The sequence below is a fragment of the Musca autumnalis genome, unplaced genomic scaffold (genome assembly GCF_047663935.1).
Source record: "Musca autumnalis isolate F117 unplaced genomic scaffold, ASM4766393v1 scaffold_3, whole genome shotgun sequence".
Lineage (NCBI taxonomy): Eukaryota > Metazoa > Arthropoda > Insecta > Diptera > Muscidae > Musca > Musca autumnalis.
This window is the reverse complement of record NW_027411866.1, coordinates 192,696,386-192,709,889: the sequence shown is the minus strand read 5'-3', so window position 1 is coordinate 192,709,889 and position 13,504 is coordinate 192,696,386. Positions and strand designations below refer to the sequence as shown.

Here is a 13,504-nt window from a genome sequence, read left to right as displayed (position 1 = left end):
AATGGCGTGTAGCGCAGTTGTCATCCATTGTAAACTGTGGTGGTTCCTCCTCGGCAGGAAGAGATCTGATGAGATGTAATACTCTTCTCTTCGCCCTGTCACTCTTGGGGTGTTCGACAAACTTTCGGTTGAAATAACTTGCGCACCTCTTCGGGTCAGTCAACGTAACGTCGCCAAACGTGACTGAGGCTCGGGAGTGGCTTAACCGTTGCTCATAATTCACTTATACCGGCTCCAATATTGCAACTCTTCAGATGATTTAACCACTTGTTCCACTTATGCTCGCCGACCAGCCTCTTAACTTCCAGTGTTAGCTCCCTGACTCTGGGGTCATTGGGGTTGGTTCGACGAAGCTCATCACGCTCATTTCCTAATCCAGTCGCCTCTGCTGGAAAGTTTGGTCTTACTTCGGGTATTCGATCAGCAGAGATATGGCGAGCGGCTGCAGCAGTGATGATGTCTCGGAACGTCCTTTTCGCTACCCGAACATCAGAAGGATTGGGCAGTTCTCTGAAGCGGTGATTGGTGAACTCTCTGAAACCCGGCCAATCAGCTTTCTTATGATTGACGAATGTGCGGCGTTCAGAGATAATGAAATCAGGTGGTCTGCTAATGGAGACAATTATGGAGAGATGGTCTGATCCAGACCAGGTGACACGATGGCTATGTCTGGCGAGCTGTGACACTCTCTCTAATTCTGGTAGGGGCGTCCTCATTGACCGTGCAAAACGAAGAGCTGTCAATCTGCACAGCCAGTGTTGTACTTCTCTGGTCGTTTCCGAGGGCCGAATGCCACATCTCATGATGCGCATTAAAGTCCCACAGGTCCACACGATTATGACCTTCCAAAAGCGAGCTAATGTTAAACACGTAATCCGAGATACAGCTATTTCTCGGCGGGATGTATACGTTCAGCAACTCTATATCGACAGTTCCACACCTGACTGCTACCCCCTACATTCCATGTACGGGTCATTAGAGACAGGCTCAAGCGAGATAGGTCTGTATTGGACAGACTGGTGCAATAGGAAAACTAATCCTCCACCTCCACTTCTGGTGCGATCCTTCCTTAGCACGTTGTAACCATCGCAACGTTGTAAGCTACAGTTGTTGTTGAGCTTGGTTTCTTACACCGCAGCGACCTTGATATTCCTCCGACTCATGAAATCTACTATTTCCTCGATCTTACTTCGGAGTCCATTGCAATAAAATTGCAAAAAGGATACATTCTCTGGGATTGGGACAACAACGGCTGGTGTTAAAGGCTGCGTGTGCGGTTGTTGTCGAGGGGACTGCGGGGGAATTTCGTTGTCAGACGACGAGGGAGTTTCATAATCCGACGACGACTCACTGGGGACTGTGTTAACGCAGCATGCAGAAACATAATCCCTGTACTAGTCCCTCACGTGGACAAATCCAGAGCAACCCCTTAGATGCACCCACTCCTGGCATCTATTGCATCTCACCAAAGGTCGGATGTGGGTGAAATTGCGGATGTGACAAACTGAGCACAGAAATATTGGTCCTGGGGTTTCCTCCGTCCCGGCACGGACCAAAAGAATTCGGAGCAGGCATTCCGGGATATGCTGCTCCCAGCACCGAAAAACGAAACAAATACTAACATATGTACACTGAGGTGGCAGCCGCTGGCCGGAACGTTCCGGGTCAATCCGGTACGAAAGAACCCACTGCCATGGAATTGGGGGTAGTTAGTGGTCGGAATCAGTGCATCATCGAGCAATATGTTCAGTGGGAGCCTCATTTCAGCCGTCCATGTTGTGAACAATGTGGCAGTGGATTCAGCTGGGGATATTTTCATAATCCTCAAATGGAAGAACTGCACTAGGTCAGCTATGTAGACATTTAACCTATCACATATGTCATCGATGATAGGATGCGACGCCAAGATTGTACAATCATCCGCATACATCACGATACCGTCTGGAGGGTGTGGAATTTCAGAAAGGTAGAGGTTAAACAGTTCCGGAGATATCACCCCTCCTTGGGGAACTCCCTGTTTCACTATACGGTGTTTGGACTTCTTGTTTCTGAATTCCAAAAACGACTGGCGTCCGCACATATAGTTGATTACCCAACGTTTCAAACATGGCTGGAGATTAGTCTTCTCTATATCCTCGAACAGCTTGGCATGGTTGATGGTATCGAAAGCCTTCGATAGGTCAAAAGCCACCATGACTGTTCGGTCGCACGGCCTTTCTGGTTCAGTATGTTGTACAATATGATGAATATTGTTACTTATTGGCCCGACTAAAAACCAAGCATTTTTTTGGAATTATTTTTTTTTTCGAGGCGCAGCTGTAGTTCAGAGGTAAGGTCACCCGCTTTGCACAATGAATACCCCACTCGATTCCCAGGCCAGACAACATAACATTATCAACGGTGGCAAAAATACCCAACAGCGTAATGTAGATACTGTTCCTGAGTATTTCAGCCATATAAAACTTTTTTACAAGTGGGGTCTAAAGACATACCGTTCGGGTTTGGCGATGAAATTCCATATCATTCAGCGAACATGAATCCGGGTGCACTCACAAATAAGGAAAAAGTCTACCTCGCCAATCCTGTAATGTTTGTAGTAAAATATGTATGTATGATTGTGATTATTTCATCATTTTCAACGACTTATCAATGCAATCGTATTATTTTTCCACTTACTTGTACAACATTTTTTATAACAATAATTTTTGTTGAAAAGCCATAGAGTTTTCCTTACCTAAAAATAAACAAAACACATTTACAACTTAAATAATCTTCTCTTTGTCTTTGTTTTGATTCCAAATTAAAATTCAATAAAAAAGCTACTACTAATCCCATTGTGTTCCCATTCTTGTGTTTTTGTTTGTTTTCTTTCATGGAAATATATTCGTTGCATATTTTTAATTTACTAGATTTTCATTCAAGCGAAGGGATTATTCCTTTTCTTTGTTTATTATTTCTTTGTCTAAGCTTAGAAGAAGTAGAAGAAGAATTCAAAGTGTTAATATTGCATAGTATTTATTTAAATTCGCAATGTGCCTACTACCTCATGCCCAACTTGCAAATGCCCATAAGCATGCATAACCCCGAATAAGCATTTACACCAACCCATTCGACTATCTGTTGTCTGTCTGTCTGCCTGTCGCTTTAGTTTTACAGTTTAGCGGGTGAAAAATTAAACAAACAACAAAAAACGGTCATAGAACATACCAACCAGCTACAACAGCAAAGATAACACAAACAAAAACAAAAAACGCACAGCAAACGTAATGAAACGTTACAACAACCATCGTTGACATAATTTTTCGCTCGTTTTCCTTTTTCGTGTTTTTGTTAATGTGGATGGTTATGTTCACAAATGTTTATTTTTCTCTTATCCATATCCTCGACTACCGCCTTCGAAACAACAATGTGTCTCCTTTCCCTGTCTGTTAGCGTAATATTTTTTTTTTTTTTTGCTTTATTATTGTTCTTAACAAATGACTTGAATGCGTGTCAAAAAAATAACTAGAAGCAGATAATATTTTTAGACACATTACAGCACGACAATTAGCAAGATAGCGTTTTTCAACATTACGTTAAAATTATGAATTATACTGTAAGTTGAAAGAAAGTATGGTACTTTTGATTACAGTGGCTTATAAAAGCTTTGACAATGTAAATTTATGGAAATATAACAGAAAGCTTTGGACGCCACATATATGGACGCTTAAGGTTTATGTCTAAAATTTTTTGAAAGCTTTTTTAGTGTAAGGACGAAAGACTTGTAAAGCTTTAAAAGATGTTTGCACTTTTGGTTATGTTATTTATAAGCTTAATGGAAAGTTTCAGTTAAATCTCGACAAAAATTGCATTCCTTGCCACTATTCACAGTTTATACAGTTGGCCATTCAGCCCAAACTAGTTAGCCCTGACTATTTAGTTTGCTGTCAAATACATAAAATACAAAGGAAATCAAATCACAATAATGAACAATCTATTATGTTTGTTGTCAAATGTTGTTAACAGAACTCTGAATGGCCAACTGTATAAACTGTGCCACTATTATACAATAATAACATGCTCACTAGTGGAATTCTGTAACACATTTTTTGAGTTACCGACAAAAATCGGTAAAATTAAAATGATTATAATTTCGGTAATTAACGAAAATCTTCGGTAAGGTAAAACCTAGCAATAATGTTGTCAACTTTTTTGTTGTTATATCTGTTCAGAATAAAATTGGCTTAAAACTCAGAATTGAGTCAACATTCAATCGGATAATCTTTAATTTGAGAAAAATTTTAAATTGTTCTTTTGTTCAGACTTTTAATGGAAATAATTGTATCGTAGGATTTTCTCTGATGTAACGGGATGTTGAAGCCTTTGGTGATTTTGGGATCTGTACTTTCCAAAATAGCTTCAAAATAAGATCAATATCGGTTGTACAAAAGTTAAAAGTGGATTGTAAGAGTTGTTCACTTAAAAGTCCCATGAATAGATACAACAAAGGCACACAACGAAATATTTTTCTAATGTTATTAATTGATAACTAGCGGCTATGTTTTCTGTTTGATTTCAAATCTCCAACCACATTTTTTACGAACATTGTAATTTGGTATCCACCCAGAAAAACAAGTAAAAAGTATCAGTCGGCTTTGCCTATGTGAACTGAAATGTTCATTTACGGACAGTTGTATTTAAACTTCTTAGCCTATCAATGAAAGAGAATAGTTAGTTTTTCAAAAAATGTTTTTATTTTTCAATATAATCTCCTGAAACTTCAATACACTTAGTCCAACGCTTTTCTAGCAATTCTATCCCTTGATTAAAATAGTTTTCCTCAAGGTCTTCAAAATAGTGGTTTACAACTGTAATTGCATCTTCATTTGAGGTAAAACGCTTGCCAGCAAGGAATTTTTTTAGATTTAAGAACAAGTAAAAGTCACTGGGAGCTAAATCAGGAGAATAAGGTGGGCGGTCAAGCAACTCGTACTTTAATTCGTTGATTTTAGCCATTGTTAAAACACTCTTGTGCGCTGGTGCGTTGTCTTGATGAAAATTTATTTTTTTTTGTGTTGTAAGCCAGGACGTTTTTCTCGAATTTGTACATTTAATTGATACAAAAGGTTGCAATAGTACTCTGAATTTATTGTTTTACCCTTTTGCAGATAGTCAATCAATAAAATACCTTTGAAGTCCCAAAAAAACGTTGCCTTAACCTTACCAGCCGATTGCGTTGTTTTTGCCTTCTTTAGGGCACTTCCTCCAGCTTCGTCCATTGTTTGGATTGTTCTTTTGTCTCTGGAGTATAGTGGTGGATCCATGTCTCATCAGCAGTTATGAAACGACGCTTAAAATCCATTTTATTTCGCATAAAACGATCCAAACAAGCTTGAGAAATGTTCATTCTTATGCGTTTTTGATCGAATGTTAACAAATGCGGCACCCATCTTGCAGAAAGCTTTTTCATCTGTAGTTCTTCATGCAAAATTAAATGGACTCGATCATTTGAGATGCCCATGATATTAGCAATTTCACGCACTTTTATTCGTCGATCATTTAATACCATATCATGCACTTTGGCTAGAATTTCTGTTGTTGTTGCTGTTTTTGGACGTCCACTACGTGGTTCATCTTCAATGCTTGTACGACCACGTTTATATTCAGCAACCCATTTTTTTACTGTTGCATATGAAGGAGCACTTTCACCTAACACATTCACCATATCATTATGAATTTCTTGTCCCGATAAACCTTTTTATGTAAATATTTAATGACAGCACGCATTTCTAATTTTTCCATTGTAAAAAAATTGCGGATGCGTCTTTTTTGAACACCTGTTTCTATATGAAGGAGTTGCCAGATCGAAACAAAATTTAACATGTGTTCATAACAGAAATGGAAGTTTCCAAAACTCTTAACTTGTTTCTGTTTATACCGCGCTTTTTGTGCTAGGCTAAGAAGTTTCCGAACTGCCCTCGTATAACTTTTGGACCAGTATGCCAGGAAGCTTGGACTTGTCTACGAAAACATAATATCGCTGTAAACAGGACCACAACGAACAGCATCAGTGTACATTTCCAAAGGATCTTCGAACAGGCCCTAAACTGCACTTAGACACAAATGTGGAATTTTTGTGGGGGAGGTACCCTAAAGAGAGGGCCGATTTGTGTCATTTTAGAAGTTAAACTAAATTTGAACATAATATTCTGCATCCTATTTAAGTGAAATTTTTTAAAATTGTCCCATAGGGGTTTTTACACCTTTCGGGCTGTTTTCACAAGATACAGTTGTGTGAAAAATAATAAGGACAGTGACATTCACTGTCTTTGGTGGCTCCTAAAATGTGTAAATTGGAAGAAATGGCGATGGAAATTTCTTTTTGAAAATGTACATTTATTGCAATAAGAAATCCAGTTACGATTTGGATTTTTTTTTGTTTCGTTTTTATACAAAACAAACATTTTTCGTAAAATGCGCGATTTCTGCTGTGAAAAATAATAAGGACAGTTTTTAGTTATAGTGAAAATCAAATAATTTTATTTATTTGTGATTACTTCCTGTAAGTAAAAGTTTAAAATGAAATAATTTCTATTCATTAAATGTGAAATCGTCCGATATTTGTTAAGTTTTTTTGCAAATGTGGGTAAAATTATGCATTGTGGTCACGCTACTCTAGAAATCATTAAATGTTCACATAAATAAGGAAATTCGTATAGAAAAACGACATAAAAGCTTGGAATTTTCAATACAATGGTGGAGGATGAAGTTTAGTGGTCTCCCAGAATGAAAATCATGGCAGAACCCCAAATATTACACTTGTAATAATAAGACGTGTTATTCGATGAGTAAAAAAGATCCTTTTACCACATCTTTACCAATTAAAAAATGACTTAAATATTAATTTTAACACATCAACAATCGGAAAACCCTCTTTGATGATCACTTTAGACCTCACATTGTCTGGAAGGTATCATTTTAATTCATTTTAATAGAAAAATAATACCCTTTCCTACGTAGTGGTGTAGGGTATAAAAATACGCAACAAATAATAAGATTGCTAGAAATCACATCGCTTGGACTAAGAAAAATGGCGTAAAATTTGTTGGTCTGATGAAACGAAAGTTGCTTTTTTTTGTTCCGATAGAGGAGTTCGTCATGGCAGAAGCCCTAAAAATCAATAATATAACCCAAAGTATACTCTGAAGGCGGTAAAATATGGCAGAGGTAACATCATTGCGCGGGGCTCATTTTCTTACTAAGGCGTGGAGTCTTTATACCGTATTCAAAGTTTTATAAAATCACCAGATTACATTGAAATAATGAAAAAATATAATGATACCGTATGCTGAAGAGGATATGCCTCTCAAATGAATCTTCCAGCCGGGTAATGACCCAAAGGTTACGGCAACACGAAGAAAGGGGTTCCAGGACAATTAAGATACTAGAATGGCCAGCCTTGATTTGAATGATTGAAAATCGATTCGATTGAAAAGTTTTAGAATAAAGTTTAAAGATCGATCAAGAAAAAGTGTCCATCAAACTACGACGGGCTTTGGCAACTCATACAAGTTGCGTGGGAAGCGATACCTGTACAGGAGTGCCAAAATTTGGTTGACTCAATGCCTAGGCGATGTGCTGCCGTTTTAGAAAACAACGAATCGTCTACGAATTACTAATGAAACTGGAACGCATTATCTATTATAATTTAGTAAAAACCTGCATTAATTTCTTTTAAATTTGGTCATTATTAAAATATGTCATGAAGTGTTCTTATTATTTTTCACACACCAATCTACACCAATTTGCATAAAATATAAAAGTGAAAAAAGTTTGCCTTGGCTAGTTGATCAGACCTTCTTGTTTACCAGAGCTTGGAATGGAAGAGTAAATGATGAGAATCGATACTCCAGCAAACGACCAATGATTGTGTGTGGACTGTAATGATTTTTTATGCTAGTAATTATTTCTCATAGCAAATGAGAAATAATTCAAAATAAAGAGAGAAGGGAGGTAAACCAAAAGTTAGAATTTTTTCTAATAACGTTACAAAACGTAAAGGTTTATTTGCATATCGACACCTCCAAATAATAGTATGCTAAGTCTAAAAAGTGAGTTTTGCAGGAGAAGCTTTCAAAGTTTGGAAATTTGTTTGAACTTCAATACTATGCTAAGTCAATATTTGTTTATAACTTCTGTTCGGATTGACCGATCCTTACCAAAATTAGACAGAATTTAAGTTAAAGGACGTTCGACACCTCCAAATAATAGTTTGCTAATTCTGAAAAGCGAGTTTTGCAGGACAAGCTCCAAAAGTTTGGAAATTTCTTTGACCTTCAGTACTATGCTAAGTAAATATTTGTTTATAACTTCTGTTCGGATTGTCCGATCATTACCAAAATTTGACAGAATTTAAGTTAAAGGACGTTAAATATAAAAATGTAAAGAACTTGAAAACATGCTAAGTCGACTTAGCATACTATTGTTTGGAGGCGTCGATATGATGACAAGAAATGAGGAGAGATCCTTACCGGCCAATATGTTTTAACCAAGTGAATTCATTTAAAACATGTTGATCTTACAAATCTAAGATAAATTACTTTCGTTGAGTGGCCGGATTTTAACGAGAGTAATCAATGACAAGATATTTCATTTCAGTTACTTAATCTAGATACATTAGCATACAATTCAAAATAGTTAAAGTTGGCAATTCAATTGTTAATTCATGAATTCTTTTAGTTATATTTAAAATTAGCGATTAGACATTTAATAAATGGCAAATTCTTAGAGAATTTGGCCAAAAAGATATATAAATTTGATTACAAACAATCAAAATGCTTTTATAGACCTTTTCTTAACATGATTAGAAAACAATAAATTTTATAAACTAGAGACATTTTAACTTTTTTAATCAGTTTTCAACGTAATCTTGGTTACGGATTAAAGTGTCCTTATTATTTTTCACACAACTGTATATGGACTTGTCCCTGAAAAAACTTCTACCGTCGTAATTGAGGCTGCGAATGCAAGTTGCTTCAACAAAAATCAAAGTGATTCGATAGCAGATCTTAAAGTGAACTTACACGAAATTTTGTGTGGGAGGTACCCGAAGAAGTGGACAGATTGAGTCCATATTGGAAACTCATCTAAGTCTGGTAGACATTTCACGATGTGCGCACAATTTTTCCGAACATTTTCAAACTTTTGTGGGGGAGGTACCGGAAGGAGTGGACCGATAGAACCCATCTTCGAACTTAAACTAAATTTGGGTTATAACGGTCCACTTCTTCCGGTACCTCCACCAAAAAAGTTTGAAAATGTTTGGAAATTTTGTGCGCACCTGCTCTCGAATCACTTGATTTTCGATGAAGCAACTTGCATTCGCTGTCTCAATTACGACGGTAAATTTTTTTAGGGGCAAGTCCATTCTTCTGGGCAATAGATCGCAAGGTGTAAAAACCCCCTATGGCACAATATTTAGTGGCTGGAAATCACGATAACTCCCAAACTGATGTACCAAATTGGTCCAAAATTTGGCCTTCGTCATATTTTGTCCAAACTTAGTTTCAGTTCGAAGATGGACAATACCGGTCAACAACTTCCGATACATCCCCCCAATATTTAAAAAAATGTCAGTAAAATGGTATGCAAAAATTGTCCTTATTGGGAAATGGAATTAAGTTTCGCAAAAATATAAAGATGTATAACTTTTGGACCAATGGTTACTCCGTTTCAACGCACTACCCGGTTCTAAAGTCGTGCAAAAGTTGTCATGCATACCAGACGCTACACATGGTCCGGGTAGGGGTTTGTAAAGCTATCTGGCCATTTTTTTAGGAGGTATGGCCTTGCCCCTGAAATAGTGGCCACGACAACAACCTGTTGCAAACTGCACTTTTACCAAATTTCGTGTGGGAGGTACCCGAAGGAGTGGACCACTATAATCCGTATTCGAGCCTGATCTACGTGCAAAGTATGCAACTAATCGGTTACTTCCTTCAAGAGTTACACTGTGCAACATTTTTAAGGTAATTTTGTGCAAAAAATTTGAGCTGCGGATTTTTTGAAATTACAGACCCAAATGACAAAAACCGAAGTTGGGTTTTGATGTGTCAGATCCAGCTTGGATTTTATGGCTCAATCTAAACTGGGTTAAATATTGACTTTTTAAAGCAATTCTTTGCTATATCTCTGAAACCTATGCGAATCTTCGTCTGACCTCTGAAGCAAATTTGTGTATAAGGGCAAGAATAAAATATATGGAGAAATAATCAACTCGAAAAACTATATTTATTGCCTTAAATATTTTAAAATATCGAAAATTTCAATATTTTGTATACATTTCGCACTATATCTCCAAAAACGTTAATTTTTTTTATGTTTTCTTTCGGAAAAATATTCCCTGGAATGTAATACACAATTCTTGAGAACATGTCATTATTTTAAAAAAAAAAACCTCTATCACGTTGTTTTCAGCATATTTTTCACCGTCCATTTAATAAATATGTCAATAATGTGGTGAAGTCCGAAACGCGAAAATAAACTGTTGGTGTGAACTGTGTTTGAAATACGTGTTGTAAAAGATATGATGCAAAATACCACTGAAACAACATGAAGTAAGAATTTAAGAGTTTCAGACTGTTCTGAAGAATTGCTGAGAACTTTATTTGGAATATTTTTGCAAAAGGTTACTTGGTTCAACTCCCAATAGTCTAGCTGATACTGACCAGAATTTGAGCATTTATGTAAAATTTTCAGTATATATCGATTTTGATGCTACAATATTGCCAAAGACAGAAATCCCAAATTCCTAATCGTTTCTGAGATAAAGGTCCGATAAATACAAAAAACTGTAGTTTTAGCCGGTTTAGATGAGGCCGTAAAATAGGAACTGGATCTGACAGGACAAAACCCTACTATGGTTTTTGTAGTCTCAATATGTACTCTCAAAAAATTCATACTAGAAGTTGTTTGCATTGTCAGTGTTGCATAGTGTTATCGAAAGGTACCTTTATGTGGGAGCTCTAGCAAAAGATTGATCTATGCCAAACGTGGAAAAAATTTAGGTTTTACAAAGTATGGATCAATTACCGCGACTCAAAATTTTCTGATTTGCTCTTAACATATTTTGGGTCTTAAAACCATTATTTCGGTTATTGTTCGTATCAAGGAGTATATACGTAAGATAGACTAAAGGCTGGGGAAAAACGATAAGCTCGGCATGGTATGCATATGACTGAGAGTATTAGGAGAGGTAAAAATCTGTACTTAAGCCAAAAAACATTAAACTTTGGTACGCTCCATCATATTGAAACTGGAAATCTTAAGAAATGCCATAAAATCTGACATCGGGAGGTACAGTTATTAGAGGGCTAGACAACCAACAACCTTTACAATCTTATATGCGATATATTCGATTAGATAAAATATATAAAAAAAACTCTGTAAAATACATTAAATCATGAAGCTATGATATGCCGCAAATATATTTTCTGGGCACCTAGAATATCCAAATACAGATATTCCGTCAGAAAATTTAATTAAAATCATCAAAATATCGTTATATTGGGGCTATACCAAAACGTGTACCGATATAGTCCATCTGCGAAATTGACCTGTCTCCAAATAAAAGACGCATCTGCGCTCTGTCTTAATTTGTATGTTTGCTGATGTGGTTACGACAACTCAACTGTCCTAAATGTATAAAGATGAAGTTAACCTCTCTGACGTGCACAACTTCTCGTTAGTAAATTAGACGAGAACTTCATCGTAAGACGGTGATACAGTACAAGTGTGCCAGACTATGAAACTGAAACTTCCCAAAAAATTAAAATTAAAAATAACACAGAGGATCCAATTTGAAGCGGGACATTCTTTCATATTTTCGACAGTGGTCGAAATCACCGATCTAGCGGCGCGAAGTTAATAACTAACAAACGATTGGAGATATGTTTCTAAAATTTTGCACAAATTCAGTATGTGTCCGTAGGTAATAATGGACTTAATATGAACAACATCGCCTAATATTTTGGTATAGCCCCTATATAACGGTACCTCCTGATATTCGGAATTTTGAGGATTTAAGCCACCCTCTCCTTCCAAATTAGTTTCAATGTAGTATTTAGGGTTTCTAGTGGTCACTAAACTTTTCCGCTATAGGCCCCTTTTGAGGGACCACCCGATTTTTAGGGGAATTAAGCTACATTTTCCGCCCAAATTAGGTGTAAATTGGTATTTGGAGTTCTCAGTGGACACAAACATTTTCCACCAAAAATTATGGACATAGGTTTACGGTTTGTTATTGCCCCCATATAACGGTACCTCCCCATATTTGATATTTTGAGAATGTTTTCACATTTTCAGACCAAATAAGCTGATTATTGGCATTGGAGGCTCTCGTTTGTTATACATCTTTGCCACCAACAATTGTGAACAAAGGTAAAGGTTTTGATATAGCCCCTTTATAACTGTACCCCCCGATTTTTGGTATTTTGAGGATTTAAGCTACATTTCCCATGTATTTATCTGCAAGAGTTGAGGCAAGTTGCAGCCAAATTTTAGTTATTCGAAATCTAGGAAGTCCAATTTAATTCGTAAAAAATTACATAACATTTGTAGTCACGATCCATTATATTCTTGACAATTTTTTTATTATTCCTAGGACGATTAGAGCTTACTAACGTTTGTTTACATCACCTTTTCGATGTCGGAAGATCATGCTGACTGTTGTTTTGATATGCAAAAATATTTTAACGCAAATAAACAAGAATAATCAGCGATTTTTTGCAGGCAAAGCAATGTCGGAGAACCTCCGAGGCTCTTTTGACACTTTATTATGTCCCCAATTTGTGAAACTTTTTACCAAACTGAATTTATTTTCTTGATTGCTACTCCTTTCACACAATTTGAAACGATCCTGGCCTCCGACAAACATAGTTTAACCTGCGTTTCTTGAAAAAAAAAAAAATAGAGTGTATTAGTCTGTAGTTTGAAAATAATTCGACAACAATTACGGAACTAAATTACTCGTTGGACATTGGCGATCCAAGAAATAAACGATTTGTAAAACGTTTACTTCAAATTTTATAACGAGTGGTTTTAGCTAGGGCTGAGGTAAGCTCAGCCGCTGCCAGTGTTGACCTATGGAACCACAAACCTTAAGTAAAAACACGAGTGTTTACAATTTCAATATTTATTATAAAACTCTTGGTTTTGGATATACGAACAATATGTGTGAGGAATATGGATGAGATGTGTGTGCTGATAACCGGTGCCAATCGCGTTATTGTAATAGGCTCGATGGTAGCCGGGTTGTTGTTGTCGACTCGATGGCAATCGTCTATGTTTGCGTCGGCTCTGATGTATTCGGATGCTGTCGGCTATTCGGGTGACTGTCAACTCGACAGTTGTCTGGTGTATGGCTCGGCTCTGTGATGTTCGGATTGTTGCTCGTTGACAATCGGGTGGCTTTCGGCTAGGCAGTTGTCGGATGTGGCTCGGCTCTGTGATGTTCGGATTGTTGCTC

At 36.9% G+C, this 13,504-nt stretch overlaps 1 protein-coding gene across 12 annotated transcripts in view; it reads left to right on the top strand.

Annotated features, from left to right (window-relative positions):
* The window catches only part of LOC141398634 (voltage-gated potassium channel subunit beta-2-like), a 726,071-nt gene that overhangs the window by 483,137 nt on the left and 229,430 nt on the right, over positions 1–13,504 (top strand). The gene's annotated exons all lie outside the window — the stretch shown is intronic.